The sequence below is a fragment of the Gossypium raimondii genome, chromosome 13, assembly GCF_025698545.1.
Source record: "Gossypium raimondii isolate GPD5lz chromosome 13, ASM2569854v1, whole genome shotgun sequence".
NCBI lineage: Eukaryota > Viridiplantae > Streptophyta > Magnoliopsida > Malvales > Malvaceae > Gossypium > Gossypium raimondii.
Genome location: NC_068577.1, coordinates 50,881,239 through 50,901,948, shown reverse-complemented (window position 1 = coordinate 50,901,948; position 20,710 = coordinate 50,881,239).

The window sequence follows — 20,710 nt, the reverse complement described above, 5'->3', positions numbered from 1 at the left end:
GCTGAATTTTTTTTTTGAAAAAGAGAGTTAAAATTCAATTATGGGAATAAAATAAAATAAAATCCTGATAACCCCCAAAATCCCTTAATCTTCTCCCCCTAATTCCCACTACACATCCACTACTCAGATCTTGAAATCTGAGCAAAAAAATATTACCCTTACATGCATAGGGATTCGAACACAAGACCTCTACCATAATAACACATCATTTACCCACCAAACCAGCAGACCCATTCTGATGTAATTTACCCAACAATCAAATAAAAGCATACTGATCAAGAGTAAGGCATAATTCATTCAAACTACCAAAATTTGCCCAAGCAAAGGTTTGAACTTAGGACCTCCCAAACCTCTCAGAACACATAACCACTAAAGCTGATAGATATTTGTGTTATATTTTCAAAATAACGAAATTAGAAATTTTAGGGTGTTACAACTCATCTGGATAGAACTTGTAACACCCCTCACTTGGTTTAGTCGCTGGACTCGAGCTATAACGTGCTACAACAATTAATAGAGTAGTACACAAACATTTCAGGCTTTAAAATTTAATTAAATGATAAAACATTGCATAACCCATGCACAATATAAATTAAAATTAATTCGAATCTTAATCGAGCTTACGAAAGCTTTAAAGTTGACTCGAAAAAAATAGGGATTAAATTGGAACATTTCCAAAAGATAAAGGCAAACATGTAAAAATAGGGGTTACACAATTGTGTATCCGGGCCGTGTAACTCTCTGAAGCCATGTGCATCAAGATACAAAATTTCAACGAATGTCGCACAACTGTGTGATCGGATCGTGAATCAAATTGTAATCGTGTAAAACTAGAGCCACACGACCATGTGACATGACCGTGTAACTCACTGTGGCCGTGTGCGTCGAATTTACAAGCCTTCAAATAAATTCACACGGCCATGTGGATGGGCCATGTAATAAACTGAAACTGTGTAGAAACCCAAATGACCAAAGCTATAGTAATCACACGGGCGAGTGGCCAGCCATGTGATAATTGGAGACCATGTATACAATTGGTTTATTATTTACAGAGCTCACACGATCATGTCACTTGTCCGTCTGTGACACACGACCATGTTCTAAACCATGTAATGCAAAAATATGTCATTTATGCATGATACAATCCTACCTTTAAAAATGAACCTAAGTGAAAATATTGGCCATTTAGTTCTTGCTAAAAACCCTGTCAAAAACATGCTAACAATATGCCATTTAATACATCCCTAATCTTCTAACCAATATATCAAATAGTGGCACCACTTCACAAACAAAACATAGTCAAAACACTATTTCAAGATATATACGCATACAATTTCATAAACACATATCTTGTGTAATCACTGAATTTTGTCCGAGAATAATTTCGTGTTAAAAAAAATTAAAAAATTTTGCATTTTGACCCCTAAATTTTTCTAAAATTACATTTTGACCCCTAAATTTTCTCAAAATTACGTTTTAACCCTAAACTTTTCTAAATTACATTTTAACCTCGAAACTTTCTCAAAATTACATTTTGACCCCTAAACTTCCTCAAAATCACGTTTCGGCCCCAAAACTTTTGCTGCATTTACAAATTGGTCATTCTATCAGAAAATCCCCAATAATCCGGCAGATTTCGTGCACCTGCCCTACGATTTCCGGCCGCCGGCCTAGGGCATGGCCTTCCCCACCTGCTACCTGCAAAAAAGAAGCAAAACCAACTATAAAAAGGAGTTTAAACTCCAAAAAATCGGACCCCCCCACACCCACGAAAAAATAAAAAAAAAACTTGCGAAAAAGCGAAAGAGAAGAGAAAAAAGAAAGAAAGAGAGGAGAAAGGAGAAGAAGAGGAGAGGGTCCGACGGCATCATCGACGGAGAGGACGGCGACACCTAGGGCTTGAAGAAGAAGACGAAGAAGAAGAAGAAGGAAAAGAAGAAGAAAGAAGAAGAAAAAAAGAAAAAAAACCAAAAAAAATCTGAAAATAGTCGGGTCAGACCGACCCGACAGGATACCGCGACCCGACCCGCACTGCAGCAGGCCACAGTCAGCAAGCCCATTGATTTAAAAAAAAAACAACAAAAAAAAAACAAATAAAAAGGCAAATAAAATCAGCCCAAAAGAAAAAGGCAGCCCAAAAGGAAGAAAGAAGCTGACCCACCAGCAGCCACAGCAGCCCAACAGCACAAGCCCAGCGCAGCCCAAAACCAGCAGCCCAGGCCCGCGCGCACCAGCCCAGCAGAGAGAAAAAAAAGAAAAAAGAGAGAAAAAAAGAATAAGAAAAAAAGAGGAAAAAAGAGAAAAAATAAAAAATAAAAAAAGAGGGTTCAATTTGTGTTACCCATTCGGCGAAGCTCGTGTTTCAAGATTTTTTTCGGTAATTTTGTTTTTCTAATTTTAATTTAATCCTCGTATTTTTTTCGTTTTAATATTATTAGTATTATATGCATTTTTGTATTTTGGCATTTATATTTTTAATTTAATTTTATTTTAAATACTTTTAATAAATAAGGCAACGAATCGATTTAACATGAACTCGTTGATTTCATCGCTAGGTTGGATGAATATCACCGGTTCGTGTTAAAATCGATACGCCCTTTTAAAAATAAAAAATATTCAAAAAGTCTCATATTTTCAAAAAAATTATATTTTTCAAAATTTTTCGTGTCTTCAAAAATTTTTCTCGTGTTTCAAAAAATATTCGCGTTTTCAAAAAAATAAGGCAACGAATCGGTTTGACACAAATTTGTTGATTTCATTGCTATGTTAAGTGAATATCACTGGTTCGTGTTAAATACGATAGTGCTCAATTAAAAAATCGAAAAATTTGTGTTCTAAAAATCTTTCCGTGGTTTCAAAAAATATTTGTGTTTTAACAAAATAAAAATAAAAAAGATTTCGTTTTTCAAAATTTTCATGTTTAAAAAAAATTCTATTTTTCAAAATTTTTCGTGTTTTCAAAAAATTCTCGTGTTTCAAAAAATCTTCGTGTTTTCAAAAATCTTCGTGTTTTCAAGATTTCGGTGTTTCAAAAATTTTCCTGTTTTCAAAAAAAAAAAATTCGTGTTTAAAAATTTTTGCGTTTTAAAAAAAAATTTGTGTTTTCAAAAATCCTCATGTTTTCAAAATTTTCATGTTTTCAAAAAATTCCCGTGTTTTAAAAATTTTCGTGTTTCGAAAATACTAGTGTTTTTTAAAACTTTCGTGTTTCAAAAAATTTTCGTGTTTTCAAAAATTCCGATGATCAAAGAAATTTTTCGTGTTTTCTAAAAACTGCTTTGTTTCAAAAATTTTCGTGTTTTTTTAAAAAAAATCCAGTTTTTTTAAAAAAATTTCGTGTTTTCAAAAAATTTTCCTGTTTCAAAATTGTCGTGTTTTCAAAAAATTTCATGTTTTTAAGAATTTTCGTGTCTCTAAAATTCTCGTGTTTTAAAAAATTTTAGTGTGTTCAAAAAAAATGTTTCAAAAATCTTCGTGTTTAAAAAAAAAATTCTCGTGTTGTGATCAGATCGCGATTAACTATTAAATTGAACTTGTATTTTTGGAATTAAGACAACACGCGTTTAACAAGATACCAATTTTGAGCGTCGCGAGGGTGCTAATACCTTCCTCGCGCGTAACCGACTCCCGAGCCCTAATTTTCTCTGAATTTTCACGCAGACCTAAAATTACCTCTTTTTTAGGGAAATTTAAAAATAAATTTTTCTTCTAAAAAGAGAATTTATTAGGTGTCCGATCACACCTAGAAAAAAAAGATCGGTGGCGACTCCTTTTCAAATAAAATCGAGACACTATTTTTAAATTTTCAATAATCACTTCGACTAGCGCCCATCGCCAAATTTTGAGGTCGCTACAGCTGGCGACTCCGTTGGGGACTTTTTTTTAGAGTCGAGTCTGATGTTAAATGCGTGTTGTCAAAATTTTCAAAATTTCTTGTCCAAACTAATTTTTAATCGTGATCCGTGAATTTTATTTTTGAAAGTCGCGCATCCGCATTCGATTTTTAAATTAATATTTTTCTAACTTGTTTTATTTTTTCTGTTGTTTTTCAGCTTTAAGTTTTACGGTTTTTACTTTGTTTTTAGTAAAATAAAAATAAAAAGGTTTGTGAGTTTCTCCCCACACACAGTGCACTTGCATTTTTGCATAACATGAGCTCTCTACCCGGGTTCCGTCCGATTAAGTGGAAGTAAACGTTATGCCTTCGAGAGTTAACTTGTCCCTCCGCACAGGCTAGTGAAATACTTCCGGGTTACATATGACTTATGCTTTCGTGAGTTAACTCGTCCCTCTGCATAGGCATAAGTAAATGTAATCCCTCGAATTGAGCTCGTGAGCCTGTGATGGGTGATGACCGAGGCTCCATACTAACCTTAGTAGGTGACAGTATGGACAATTTGAGTACCTTTCTAGAACCAAAACCACATATAGTGAACCGTACGAGCCACCCAATTAGAGCCATGTCGAACCTTTGTCCGTTTGATAGTTACCAAAATAAGTACACGGGAGAAATGCCTCTGACCTTTTATTTCTTTTACATTTACACTTATTTGCAAATGAATTGAGTCTGTTTAATAAATTGGGTAGGATAGATTGTCTGACGGTAGTGGGGTAGGTTTTTGTAAAGCTTGTTTAGGCAAAAAAAAAATGTGGGTCTGTTCCACCAAATTGCATGATTGATTAGCTTAATTTGTTAAACTTTCCATAGTTCTTATTTTTCTTTTTTCTGTTTACATCTGTTGTTATCACTAACCGAGGTTATTCTTTTTTTATTCTATTTGTCATCATGCATCATAGGCATCTCATTAAGAAGGTGTTAATTAGAGATTGGTTGCCAAAAATGGGTTTCTGATGGAGGAGTCAATTACACGAGTAACTGAGAAAAATGCTGTAGTCCGAGATTGGTCTTTGAGGTCTCAAAAAAAGAAAGGGGACAGTTTGAAGGAAGGATACACCTCTGATCTTCCCGAGCGTGTGACCTTGAATGTGCGTCAGAATGATCTTGAAGACTTGATTGGGATTTGGAAGCAGTGGGACTCAGATACTAGAAGCATCTTTACTGAAAAATACGGGGATATAGCTCACTTGGTAGCAATCAATGTGAACGAGCAGTTGATCCAAGCCATGGTTCGATTCTGGGACCCTGCCTATCAGTGTTTCACTTTCAATCAAGAAGATATGACTCTGACTATAGAAGAGTATGTTGCCCTACTTCGCATCGACAATGTACAATTCAATAAGATATATGTGAAGGAGCCTAAACCAATGACCTTCAAGAAAAAATTAATGAAGTTGACGGGGATGACTGATACATGGGCTGAAAAATAGATAAAGAAGAAGAATGAAGTCAGTTGTATTCCATGGTTTTCTCTTCGAAAGTTAGTTCAGAATCATCCAGATACTTTGAGAAGGATAGATCTGTTTGCCTTGGCTATTTACGGACTAGTCATATTCCCAAAGGTTCTCGGGCACATTGAAGTCGCGGTAGTGGATTTCTTTGAAAAATTAAAGCAAGGAATCAGCCCCGTCCCAACCATATTAGCCGAGACTTTTAGGTCCCTAAATGATTGTAGGAAGAAAGGGGAAGGGCGTTTTATTGGATGCGCTCAGTTACTTAATGTTTAGATTTTTAGCCACTTTTGGAAAGTGGAGCGCACACATTTCCATATGTTCTCAAAAACATTCGCTCCTTTAGAAGCACACATTAGAAAAAGATTGGCCAAGGGATGTCACTGAACAACACTGGGTCTCAGTTTTTCAGAATCTCCGTGCTGAAGATATAACTTGGAGAGCACCTTAGATTCGTCCCTCTTTCTTGTTATACAAGTGTGAGAACCAAGACTGGATGCCTTTGCTAAGATTATGGGGAGGAGTGGGATATGCTCCGTTGATGGTTCAGAGACAGTTTGTTTCGCGACAGTTTGTACCAGTTACTAATGGATTGGCACAATCGGAGTTTGTCTTTATGGGTGAGGGTTACATGAAAAGGGTGCGAGATACCGAGAATTCTTGGAGGAAAATCTACCTAATGGAGTTGGCTCTCTATGCTGATACTATCATTGCAGATTATGACATATGGAGGCAACAACGAGTGAAGAGTCAGCTAACCTTGCCGATTGACGTTGCTTGCCAGAATCCGTTCTCAAAGGAAATGCCTTCCGAGTTGGAAATAGCAAGACATGAATTTGAACGTGAAAAAGCCAAACTGTTACGAGATATTAGTTCTCTTCAAGAGGAGAATTACCAGCTGAATATTGATGTGGAAATTAAAAAATCTAAAGTCGAGAAAGACCAAAAAGAAGTTGAGGTCACGAGAAAAGATTTAAGGGACCTTCATTTGGAAAATAAAAAATTAAGAGGCACTATAAGGAATAGTGGTTTGGGCAAATCATCAGCAGATTGGAAAGAGGAACTGAGCAATATCAAAGGTGGGATGGAATTTTGGAAAACCAAAGCGAAGAAGGAAGAGGAAAGAGCTACACGTGCTATGATAGAATTGAGAAAGAAGAATGTTGAATACGAAACTGTGTCTGCAGAATTAACGGCTAGTCAGTCTGAGTGTCAAGAGCTAAAAGAAAAAATTCGAGGTATAGAAAGTACACTGCAAGCTTATCAGCAACATTTGGATGACCTCTTGAAAGCTCTAGAAGAGAAGAATGGTCAGCATGACAGAGACATTCGCGCCTACGAAAGAGCCCTCCAAGAAAAGTATATGCATCTCGGTGATTTGGTCAACGAAATTCGCAAGGCGGCTATGCAGATAGTGCAATTATCAGATGAAGCGGAAGTTCTCAGTTGCCAGTACCCTCCTAACCAAAAGTCAAGCATATCGGAGTTCCTGAAGCGTATAAAGAAACAAGGCGATATGGCTAGGAAATTTGTGTAACTGCTAAACTAGGAGGGCGAAACTTTTTGTAATAGACTCTTTTGATTAATGAAAAGCTCAAATATGGGGTTATCTTGAAATCAACACCCATTTTTTTAGCATATTTTTGCATTCAGTATTCATTAGTCATTCATTCATTCATTGCATGTACATATCACCCTAATCATTTGCTAAGGTTAAAATCGTCTAATCCACAGTTGCTACACTACGAGTCTGGAATCACGTCACTCTTATAAGACACGCCTAAGAGCTAGAGCTATGGATGCCGAACTCAATGAAAGAATGGAAAGGATGGAAATGACACAAAGAGAGTTGCAAGAGTAACTAGACAAGTCACAGCAAGAGGCAAGAGATTTGATGGTGAGATCTCGAGAGGAATCACTCGAGCAAAAGGATCGAATGGCCAAAATGATGGAAATGATGACGGCTTTGGTTAAAGGAAAAAGACCTATGCAGATCCCTGATATCGTAGAGCCGCCTCAGTCAAGAGCTAATCAAGATCCACTTTATCCTCCGGGATTCACTCTACCTCATGCCTTGCTAAAAGTGTTAAATCAAGCTTATGTGGCGAACAATGTATTTGTAGAAAAGCTTGATAGGTGGGTAAATAATCTGAATGCAGATAATTTCATCTCTTTTAGTGATGACGAAATACCACCAAATGGTAGGGGCTCCGTAAAGGCATTGCACATCACAACCAATTGCAAGGGTTACATAGTACCAAATGTGCTCATTGACAATGGATCTGCACTCAATGTTATGCCTTTGGCCACGCTTTCTAGGATGTCGGTTGATATGTCCTATCTGAGGCCTTGTCATTCTACAGTAATGGCATTTGATGGGACACGACGAGAGGTCATGGGAAAGATCTAAATTCCTCTAAAAATGGGGCCATGTGCATATGATATCGAGTTCCAGGTCATGGACATCACGCATTCATACAATTACCTCTTAGGAAAACCTTGGATCCATTCTGCTGGGGCAGTTCCTTCATCTCTCCATCAAAAAGTAAAGTTCATCATGGATGGCCGCTTGATTACTGTCGCTGGTGAGGAAGACTTCGTCGCATCTATCTCTACTGATGCACCCTACATCAAGATAAGCGAAGATGCTGTAAAATGTTCTTTTCGCTCATTGGAATTTATTAATGCTGCATTTGTTCCTGAAGGGAATAAGATCCCCATTCCCAAACTGTCAAGGAATACCAAGATGGGAATTAAGCTGACTGTAGGAAAAGGAGCTCGAGCGAGGAAATGCTTGGGAAAATATCAATAAGGGATGGTTAGAGCTTTTAAACCAACGCACCACAAAGGTCGATACGGTTTGGGGTTCAAGCTAGATGTACATCAAAGAAGAAAAAAATTGCAGAAGGATTGAGAATGAAGAATCGCGAGAGCTTCAGGCTGGGAATTAGAATGGGAGCCGTTGGCGTATCCTCCTTTGTCAAGAACATTCACATCAGCAGGAGTGATGTACCCAAGGTAAGACAATCCACAAATCTCGTTACTTATCGAAAAGGGTTTTCAGAATATCAGTATAAATGTAGTTGACTGCGAGGGTGATGCAATTGAGGATGTTTCAATGATACCCCCTGTCCTCCAAGATATGTGTTGAACAACTGGTCTGCTGTGGACCTCATTGTAGTTTCTAAGTCCTCTCTAGAGTAATGCCCAATGTTAATTCTCCATTATTTTGTGTGCCCTTAAGAATGGGATTCCTTTTGTAAGAGCTTATGTTTGCTCTTTATATTATTCCATAACATTGTGTGTGTTGATTCCAATACTTTGATGCTCCTATATAGTTTTCTTTCTCATTCATCTTTCAGGCGCTCAGATATCCACGGCATGAACAATCCCGTTACAAGTCCTGAAATTGATTTTGAGAAGGCTGTTTGTTTAGGAGAATTCGAAGCTGAAGAAAGTGCTGAAGATTGTGCCCCGCCTCCTGACTTACTGAGAATGGTTGAACAAGAAGAGAAACATATTCTACCCCATCAAGAATCTGATGAGACAGTGAATTTGGGAAGTGAAGAAAAGAAACAAGAGGTGAAGAATGGGACTTCCATTTCAGAGAACACTAAACAGAATTTGATCACTTTGCTCCATGAGTACAAAGATGTGTTTGCCTGGTCTTATCAGGATATGCCAGGGTTGAACACAAACATTATGGTCCATAAGCTCCCACTGAAACCAGAATGCAAGTCTGTTCAACAGAAGCTAAGAAGGATGAGACCTGAAATGTTGTTAAAGATAAAAGAAGAAGTCAAGAAACAATTCGACGCTGGCTTCCTACAAGTCTCCAAATATCCAGAGTGGGTGGCTAATATAGTCCCGGTACTGAAAAAAGACGGCAAAGTACGAATGTGTGTAGATTATCGTGATATGAATCAAGCAAGCCCCAAGGATAACTTTCCTTTACCACACATCGATACTTTAGTGGATAATACGGCAAAGCATTCTTTGTTTTCTTTCATGGATGGTTTCTCAGGTTATAATCAGATAAAGATGGCTCTCGAAGATATGGAGAAAACTACATTCATAACAATGTGGGGGACCTTCTGCTATAAGGTAATGCCGTTCGGATTAAAGAATGCTGGGGCAACATATCAGAGAGCCATGGTGACATTGTTCCATGATATGATGCACAAAGAAATAGAAGTTTACGCCGATAATATGATTGCCAAGTCCCGGGGAGAAGAAGAGCATGTTGGGAATCTCAAGAAGCTGTTCAAAAGGTTAAGAAAGTTCCAGTTGAAACTTAACCCAGCCAAATGTACGTTTGGGGCTACCTTGGGAAAATTGCTAGGTTTCATTGTCAGTGAGAGAGGTATCGAGGTTGATCCAGACAAGATAAAGGCCATACAAGAACTGCCACCTCCGCGTACACAAAAGGAAGTCTGAGGATTTTTAGGAAGGTTGAATTACATTGCTCGATTCATCGCTCAACTTACCAATCAGTGTGATCCAATTTTTTGACTCCTTCGAAAACATAATCCGGGAAAATGGAACGAGGAGTGCCAAACGACATTTGACAAGATAAAACAGTATTTATCTAATCCTCCAGTACTAGTACCGCCGACCCCTAGAAAACCCTTAATATTGTACCTAATAGTATTTGAAAACTCAATGGGTTGCGTACTGGGGTAACATGATGAGTCAGCGAAAAGAGAAAAGGCAATTTACTACCTCTGCAAGAAGTTCACAGAATATGAGGCAAAGTACCCTTCAATTGAGAAGTTTTGTTGTGCATTGATTTGGACGGTTCGAAGGCTCAGACAATACTTGTTGTATCACACGACATGGTTAATTTCAAAACTGGACCCAATAAAATACATGATGGAGTCACCTGCACTCTCAGGGAGAATGGCCCAATGGCAGATCCTATTGACTGAGTATGACATTGTATATGTGAGCCAAAAGTCGATAAAAGGAAGCGCAATAGTTGACTTATTGGCAAGTCGAACAACGGAGGAATATGAGCCTTTTTTGAGATTTGATTTCCCAGATGAAGATTTGATGTGCGTTTCAGAAAAAGAGGGCGAGTCATCAAAAGAGAAATCATGGAAAATGAGCTTTGATGGTGCATCAAATGCATTGGGGCTTGAGATCGGAGCAGTCTTAGTGTCACCTGAAGGGGACCATTACCCACTCACTGCCAGATTGAATTTCTTCTGTACCAATAATATAGCGGAGTATGAAGCTTGCATCATGGGACTTCGTGCAACTATCAGGAGGAAAATCAAAATTTTAGAGGTACACGGGGACTCAACATTAGTCATTTATCAAAATCGTGGAGATTGGGAAGTGAGAGACCCAAAATTAGTTAAGTATCACGATCTCATGGCAAAATTGGTCAAAGAATTCAAAGAAGTGACTTTTAACTACTTTTCACGAGAAGAGAATCAATTGGCTGATGCTCTGGCCACCTTGACTTCAATGTTTAAAGCAAACAGAGAAACTAAGATAATGCCCATCCAAATGAGCATATATGAGACCCCCGCGTATTGTTTTAGCATTGAAGAGGAGTCAGATGGACAACCATGGTTCCATGATTTCTTGGAGTATATCAAGAATCAAAGGTACACCGAGCAAGCAAACGAGAATGACAAAAGAACAATCAGGAGAATAGCGATTGGATTTGTTCTTGATGGGGATATTCTATACAAAAGAGGGAAAGATCTAGTGCTCTTGAGATGCGTGGACGCTGTTGAAGCCAGAAAGATACTTGAGGAGATTCATGAAGGAATTTGTGGAATGCACGCTAGTGGTTTCACCATGGCCAGGCAGATTATGAGACTTGGTTATTATTGGCTGACGATGGAAAGCGATTGCATTGGCTACGCACGAAAGTGCCACAAATGTCAAATTTATGGCGCAGCTCCATCGCCCATTCATGTCATGACTTCTCCGTGGCCTTTTTCTATATGGGGTATGGATGTTATAGGGCCAATTTCCCCGAAAGCTTCCAATGGACATCGATTCATCTTTGTGGTTATAGACTACTTCACAAAATGGGTAGAAGCCACTTCGTTTGCTAATGTGACAAAAGCTGCAGTCTGTAGGTTCTTAAAAAAGGAGATCATATGTCGATATAGTTTGCCTGAGAGAATCATTTCAGATAATGCTTTGAATTTGAACAACAAGATGATGAAAGAAGTGTGTGAGCAATTTCAGATAAAGCATCATAATTCTTCGCCCTATCGCCCGAAGATGAACGAAGCAGTAGAAGCGGCTAATAAGAACATTAAGAGGATTCTCGGGAAGATGACTGAGACATATAAAGACTGGCACGAGAAGCTACCATTCACTTTGTACGCATATCGCACCTCTGTACGGACGTCTACAGGGGCAACTCATTTTTCTCTAGTCTACGGGATGGAGGCCGTTCTGCCTATCGAAGTAGAGATCCCATCCCTGCGCGTCTTGATGGAGACAAAATTAGAAGAATCAGAGTGGGTTCGAGCTCGATGTGACTAGCTAAACCTTATTGAAGGGAAACACTTGAAGGAAATTTGTCATGGGCAGATGTATCAAAAAAGACTGATCACGGCCCATGATAAAAAGGTGCGGCCAAGAGAATTCCGCGAAAGGGAACTAGTACTAAGAAAGATCTTCCCGATACAAAAGGACTTTCAAGGAAAATGGTCACCAAATTGGGAAGGGCCATACGTTGTAAAAAAGGCATTATCAGGAGGGGCTCTGATTCTCACTGAGATGGACGGGAAAAAATTACCTAATCCAGTGAACTCAGATGCTGTGAAGAAATATTATGTCTAAAAAAAAGACAAAAAACAAAATAAAAAAAACAAAGAAAATAAAAAGAAAAATCAAGATGAAAACCCGAAAAAGGCATATTGATTAACAAAAAGGATTAGGATGAAAACCCAAAAGGGCGTCCTAATAAGGTGGGCTCAGGCTTAAAGGAGCAAAGTGACTTGAATGGGGAGTTGAATGACGAAGTCGCAATATTTGAAGCATTCTCAGAAGCTCGAAATATTCTACACAAGAAGCCGTGCTCGAAAGGATCCAGGAATGCAGAGAAGTTCATGCATTGGATATCTAGAGCATTTCTGGCCATTGAATTCGCTTTCTTTTCTTTATGACTATTCATTTGTTAAACTTTCCTTGTCAATTTTTTGTTTGTTACTTTTAAAAAAAAATGAATGTGAGGTCTTTTTTTCATGCCTACTTTGCCATTTTTCATGCATCTCGTGTTTGATTCATTTAAATGATAAATAGTAAGATGACATACTCTAAACAAAAGGAATGTTGAGCATTACCTAGATGAGAATTTGATAAATATAAGGACCCTGAAATAAGAACAAAGTTCAACAAGGGGGCAGGAATGTGGTATACGAAAATGTGGATTACTTACAAAACGTGAAGATGAGTACAGAACCTGAGAGAAAGTCAAGAATGGGGGGAATGAATGCAATCTCTCATGAAAAGAGGGGCACGTGACAAACAATCCAGGGTGCATGGCATAATCATGTAGACATAAAAACATTTAGGACAAACATGTGCATATCATAATAACATCATACATGACATATACAGGTATACCAGTAGAGCAAGGAATACTGGGAGAAAGCTGCACAGAATCAATGAAGAAGAAGGCTTTTAGTTTCACCAGATGTTTTTTGAAACCCTGTTTCTTTTAAGAAATATTTTTTTAATTTCTGTCTTTTTTCAAAAATCAACTCATAATACGAGAGGTGAGTTGAGCCTCGGGTCATGCTGAGGTATTTTTCAATTTTTGTTTTTCAAAAATCAACTCATAATACGAGAGGTGAGTTGAGCCTCGGGTCACGCTGAGGTATTTTTTAATTTTTGTTTGTTTCAAAAATCAACTCATAATACGAGAGGTGAGTTGAGCCTCGGGTCACGCTGAGGTATTTTTCAATTTTTGTTTTTCAAAAATCAACTCATAATACGAGAGGTGAGTTGAGCCTCGGGTCACGCTGAGGTATTTTTTAAGTTTCTATTTTTCAAAAATCAACTTATATTACGAGAGGTGAGTTGAGCCTCGGGCCACATGCCGAGGTATCTTTTCAATTTCTGTTTTTCAAAAAAAATCAACTCATAATGCTAGAGGTGAGTTGAGCCTCGGGCCATACGCCGAGCTATTCTCGATTTCTATTTTTCAAATAAAAAGAAAATTTTGGACAGTCGAACAAAATTCAGTGCTTTTAAGTCTTTGCTCTATCCCTGTTTCACAGCGATGAGCAAAGAGGGGCAGCTGTAATCACTGAAATTTGTCCGGGAATAATTTCGTGTTTAAAATTTTTTTTAAAATTTTGCATTTTGACCCCTGAATTTTTCTAAAATTACATTTTGACCCCTAAATTTTTTCAAAATTACATTTCAAGCCCTAAACTTTTCTAAATTACATTTTGACATTGAAAATTTATCAAAATTACATTTTAACCCCTAAACTTTCTCAAAATTACATTTTGGCCCCAAAACTTTTCTGCATTTAGAAATTGGTCATTCTGTCAGAAAATCCCCAATAATCCAGCGGATTTCGTGCCTGCTTACGATTTTCGGCATGCCTAGGGCGTGGCCTTCCCCACCTGCTACTGCAAAAAAGAAGCAAAACCAACTATAAAAGGAGTTTAAACTCCAAAAAATCGGACCCCCCCACACCCACAAAAAAAAAACTTGCGAAAAAGAGAAAGAGAAGAGAAAAAAGAAAAAAAGAGAGGAGAAAGGAGAAGAAGAGGAGAGGGTCTGACGGCATCATCGACGGAGAGGACGACGGCAGCAAGCGAAGGCGGCACCTAGGGCTTGAAGAAGAAGAAGAAGAAGAAGAAGAAAGAAAAAAACAAAAAAAATATGAAAATAGTCGGGTCAGACCGACCCGACCCGCGACCCGACCCGGATACCGCGACCTGACCCGCACTGCAGCAAGCCACAGTCAGCAGGCCCATTGATTTAAAAAAAAAAACAAAAAAAAGGCAAATAAAATCAGCCCAAAAGAAAAAGGCAGCCCAAAAGGAAGAAAGTAGCTGACCCACCAACAGCCACAGCAGCCCAACAGCGCAGCCCAAAACCAGCAGCCCAGGCCCGCGCGCACCAGCCCAGCAGAGAGAAAAAAAAGAAAAAAGAGAGAAAAAGAAAAAGAAAAAAAGAGGAAAAAAGAGAAAAAAATAAAAAATAAAAAGGGGGTTCAATTTGTGTTACCCATTCGGCGAAGCTCGTGTTTCGAGATTTTTTTCGGTAATTTCATTTTTTTAATTTTAATTTAATGCTCGTATTTTTTTCGTTTTAATATTATTAGTATTATATGCATTTTTGTATTTTGGCATTTATATTTTTAATTTAATTTAATTTAATTTAATTTTAAATACTTTTAATAAATAAGGCAACGAATCGATTTAACATGAACTCGTTGATTTCATCGCTATGTTGGATGAATATCACCGGTTCGTGTTAAAATCGATACACCCTTTTAAAAATCGAAAATATTCAAAAAGTCTCATATTTTCAAAAAAATTATAATTTTCAAAATTTTTCGTGTCTTCAAAAATTTTTCTCGTGTTTCAAAAAATATTCGCGTTCTCAAAAAAATAAGGCAACGAATCTGTTTGACACAAATTTATTGATTTCATTGCTATGTTGAGTGAATATCACTGGTTCGTGTTAAATACGATAGTGCTCAATTAAAAAATCGAAAAATTTGTGTTCTAAAAATCTTTCCGTGGTTTCAAAAAATATTCGTGTTTTAACAAAATAAAAATAAAAAAGATTTCGTTTTTCAAAATTCTCATGTTTTAAAAAAACAAAATTTCTATTTTTCAAAATTTTTCGTGTTTTCAAAAAATTCTCGTGTTTCAAAAAATCTTCGTGTTTTCAAAAATCTTCGTGTTTTCAAGATTTCGGTGTTTCAAAAATTTTCATGTTTTCAAAAAAAAAAATTTCTCGTGTTTTAAAAATTTTTGGGTTTTAAAATTTTTTTTTCGTGTTTTCAAAAATCCTCGTGTTTTCAAAATTTTCATGTTTTCAAAAAATTCATGTGTTTTAAAAATTTCCGTGTTTTCAAAAATTTTGGTGTTTCGAAAATACTCGTGTTTTTTAAAACTTTCGTGTTTCAAAAAATTTTCGTGTTTTCAAAAATTCCGATGATCAAAGAAATTTTTCGTGTTTTCTAAAAACTTCTGTGTTTCAAAAATTTTCGTGTTTTTTTAAAAAAATTTCCGGTTTTTTCAAAAAAATTTCGTGTTTTCAAAAAATTTCTCCTATTTCAAAATTGTCGTGTTTTCAAAAATTTTCGTGTTTTTAAGAATTTTCGTGTCTCTAAAATTCTCGTGTTTTAAAAAATTTTAGTGTGTTAAAAAAATGTGTCAAAAATCTTCGGGTTTTAAAAAAAAATTCTTGTGTTTTGATCAGATTGCGATTAACTATTAAATTGAACTTGTATTTTTGGAATTAAGACAACACGCGTTTAACAAGATACCAGTTTTGGGCGTCGCGAGGGTGCTAATACCTTCCTCGCGCGTAACCGACTCCCGAGCCCTAATTTTCTCTGGATTTTCACGTAGACCTAAAATTACCTCTTTTTTAGGAAAATTTAAAAATAAATTTTTCTTCTAAAAAGAGAATTTATTAGGTGTCCGATCACACCTAGAAAAAAAGATCGGTGGCGACTCCTTTTCAAATAAAATCGAGACACTATTTTTAAATTTTCAATAATCACTTCAACTAGCGCCCCATGCCCAAATCTTTAGGTCGCTACATCTTAAACATAATCATTTCCCCATTTTATTTACTTTTTTCAAACTAACACAACATTACTTAACTAAGTGTAACCATTCACTAGAACTCATATTGACAACTTCAAAATACATAAACAACATAGAGTCCAAAATAATATCTCTAGGTACATGCCAAGTTATATAGAAGATGGAGTACAAACTTTAAGGAGTTTAGGATTTCGGCTGGATGCTGAAGTAAAACCCGAACGTAGTTAAAACCTATTATGCGTATAGAAAGTGAGTTACAAGATGAGCAAGTAATTCAACGTACTTCTATTAAGATCGGAATAGTATGGAGAACATTATCTTGGATTAAGATTTAAAATTTATCCTACTAAGTTTCAGTGTGAATCTTTAGTCACCTATCATTTCCTTTCATATTTAGGAACCTCATACTATATAATACTGCCACCGAAATTCCAAACTTGTGAATTTGATTTAACTCCTTTCAATCTATTATCCCGGATTGCCCTACAATGATGACTTGCCACCCTGGATTGCCCGACGACGATGACTTACCATCCCGGGTTGCTTGGCAATGATGGTTCCTTGATTCTTTTATGTCATCCTAGGTTGCCCAGCAATGATAACTTGCCACCTCGGGTTGCCCGGCGACGATGGCTTACCACCCTGGATTGCCCGACAACGATAATTTCTTATTTTATTTATGTCATCCCAAATTTCCTAACAATGATGCCTTTCTACCCTGGGTTGCTTAACGACGATGACATTATCAAGCCTAGTCACTGGCACATTGATCATATCCATCTTTTAACGAATAGCTTAAGTCCATACATTTTCACACTTCTATCCAAATCGTGCCCAATAGCAATTATAATTCAATCCCATAATGATACATCTATTCATTTTGGTACTTATCTTAACATTGAATTTCAATTGTTCCAAATCACTTTACTCACCATTCATAGTTTATTGTAATAGTAAACAATGTATGATATCATAGAAAAAACAGAAATTAAATAAGTGTTAAATCATAAAAACACTTACTGAAACTTGAACTACTTGTCGTCGACTTTTGCTTTCCTCGTTCCTTTTGATGCTCCCATTTCGTCTTTAGTGATGAATATTATGCAACCATGCATAACATTACTTTCCAACTCAATTGTAAAGTCATATATATTTTGAAATTTATTTAGTTTAGTCCTTAAAATCGAGACTAACAAAATATTCAATTTAGAACTCAAATATTCAAGCCGATTCCACTATAGTCCTTCTAAGACCTTATATTTCTCATTTCTACCACAAATTATGGAATTTATGCATTTTAGTCCCTATTGCACAAAACTACAAATTAGCTTCATATTTTAGTTCTTTTTCACTATCAGCTTAAAATCTATCCATTTAATACTTAAAACTTCAATGACATCATTCTAAAACTTTAATAGTTTTGAAAAATAACACACGGGTCAACTAGTTTAAGCTCTCAGGATTCCAAAAACAAAAGAAGTACAAGAAAATGATTAAATTGCACTAATCAATTTGAAGCTTTAAATTGAAATCCCTAAGGCCGAACTTCTTTGTTTCTTCTTCTTGTTTTTGGTTTGCATGAATGAAAATGAATAGGAAATGTTTTGTTTCGTCTCTTTCTCTATTTTATTCCTTTTTAATTTATATTTTATTTATAATTTTAATTAAACTAAAATTTACAATATAAAAGTATAATTTAGTTAAAAGGCACCCACAATAATACTTAGATGGTATATTTACCATAATTGTCCCTATCCTTATTTCTAATTATTAGATTCCTTAGTGTTCAAACTTTTACCTCTTTTATGATTTATTCCTTGTACCATAAATAAACTCTAATTCAACAAAATTGTCATTCCAAAAATTCAATTCACCTATTATATAACTTATTAAATATCTTATAAAAATATTTACGGGTCCGTTTTATGGAAACAAGGTCTTGAAACCACATTTTTCAAGACCACTGACTTTCGAATCGTTACAGAACTTGTTTACAAGAATGCAAATTTTATCAATATCAAATAACTTGAAAAACTGCTTGGGATCTAAAGCTGTAGTAAGAGTAAGAAGCTCGGCAACATGTTCATTAAATATTCTCTTCAATTCTTACAACTGAGTATCTATTGTAGCAAAAATATATATCCACTTGATAATGACGCTCCACTGTAACATCTTCTTTCTTGTTATGGCTATGGCCCACAATGTATTGAGCATTCATATTTGGAAAATCGAACTCTTAAGTTTCACAAAAAGATATCACATTTTTCAACAATTCATCCTATCTATCATCTCTCAACTTTTGAATTAAGTATTCTGTTGTCAAAACTAAAATCATGGCATTTAATATATCTTCAGAACAACATTGCAAAGCTTGAAAAAGATTATCAATAACCCTTAAAATTTCCTTCATCATATGCAAAATGAAAATAAACTTAAAAGATCTCAATCTATTATATGCGTTATGAGCATCTCCTCGCTGAGAATAGTTAGGAGTGATATTTTTTAGATTTTCAAGAATTATGCTAGTAGCATTGTACATCGTTAGTAAACAAGTAACTTAATTTAAATGAGAACCCCATAGAGTCTCACCAGAATGTTGCAAAGTGCCAATATGATTCATTTCTATTCCAATTGCTAACTCATCGATGGATACCACACGAGTTATTTCAACTACTTGGGCTTTTTGTAATTCATCGTGTCACTTGGAAGAAACATAAGCAATACTAACAATATTAGACAAGTCTTTAAAAAATTGAAGCACTTCAACCACTTCTCTAGCTTCTGTAACCAATGCTAACTGAATACGATGAGAAAAATAGTGAACATAATAAGCATATTGATAATCATTCAAAATTAAAGCTTGCAAGCCGTTAAATTCCCCACGCATATTGCTTGCTCCATCATAGCCTTGACTTCAGATATTTTGTATGTAAAAACAATCTTGCAAGAGAACATTCAAAATATCATTCTTCAAATTTAATGATACAATATCTTTAACATAGACTATATCAAAAAATCATTCTTTTACCAGTCCTTGTTTATCAACAAATCTCAAAACAATTGCCATTCACTCTTTTTTTGGATCGTCTCTCGCTTAATCCATAATAATGTTGAACTTTCTATTACCAATTTCTTCATGAATTTCATTACGAACTCTACTGGCATAAATTTTCAGTATCTCTTTTTGTATTGTTGAAGAAGTATAACTAGCAATTTGTGGAGCATTGTTGAAAACATCTTCAACTTTTTCATCATAAGATGCTAATAGTGATAACAATTCAAGAAATTTCCCACAATTTTTTTATCCCAAGCTTTCATCATGACCTCTAAAAGCACACCCTTGAAATGTCAACCATCGAACAACACCTATACTAGTTTTCAAACGTAGATGATTAGCTGCAATTTGCTATGTTGTTTGTCTATCAAGTGATACTTCAATATGTTGAGCTTGATTCATTAAATCTACATAAGCTCGTTGTGCATTGTTATGCAGTGAATTCAGATCTTTTCCCATATGTTTCAAAAAAGCACAATTGCATCCATTATTTACCTTTTTTCCAATTTCTAAAGCCACTATGAGTAAATGTAGTTGATCCAAAACAACTACTTGGGTATCTATTAAAAAGAAAAAAATCAAACAAAATAATGCATCTTTAAAAGATGAATATTCTAACTAGGAAAAGTGTTTAAACAATGATGGTTGAAAATAACGGGGATGATTTTTTGAATTAGAAGTAGGATATTCTGAAATAATAGGTTGATATGGTCCAAAGTTAATATAAGCTCTTCGAATTTCATCACGCATATTAACTGGATACTTATATATTTTCTTACGTAATTGGAATGACGAAAATGTGCAAGTGTACATAATCCCAACAAGTAATAAAGTGACAAGTAATGTCAAGTTACCGTACCCACAGGGACTGTAAAAGAGAATATTTATGAAATGCAAATTTAAACAATTTGGTGATGGAAAATATGTTGATTTGAAGTGGTGATATAAAAACTAAAAAAATTTAACTAAGTGCTAACTAAGAAAATAAAAAGTAAAATTCTCATGCACGGTTCTAAAAATGAGTTTAATCAATATGACATAAACGTGTTAGATTAATTTTATTCTTTAACTTAGAATTATTAAAATCGTGTTCTTGTTGTTACGAATAATTTCACGACAACTCAAGAACTTGCTAACTAATGCACATGCTTACCTACTAAAATTCAATAATCTCTTGACCGTATCTCTATGTTAATTCAAATGATTAATCAAATTTTAATAAGCAAGTAAATGATTAAGTGAGGTAACAATATATCTCTATATTGAAACAATTTAATCACAATAATACTGCAAGTTATACAAGGCTAATGTATTGTTTAATACCATCGCTAATTTAACCCTTAGCTACCTTAGAAGATTAAACATGCACCAATTAAATATTGTGTCCGTTAATTACAATTTCAATCTGTTTAAATAATTAATTCAATTGTTACCTTACAATTAAAATGCAAGCATAACGTAAGCATGATTTTATTTAATTGAATAATTTATTTGAGACCTAATAACAACACAAACACATTTTAATAAT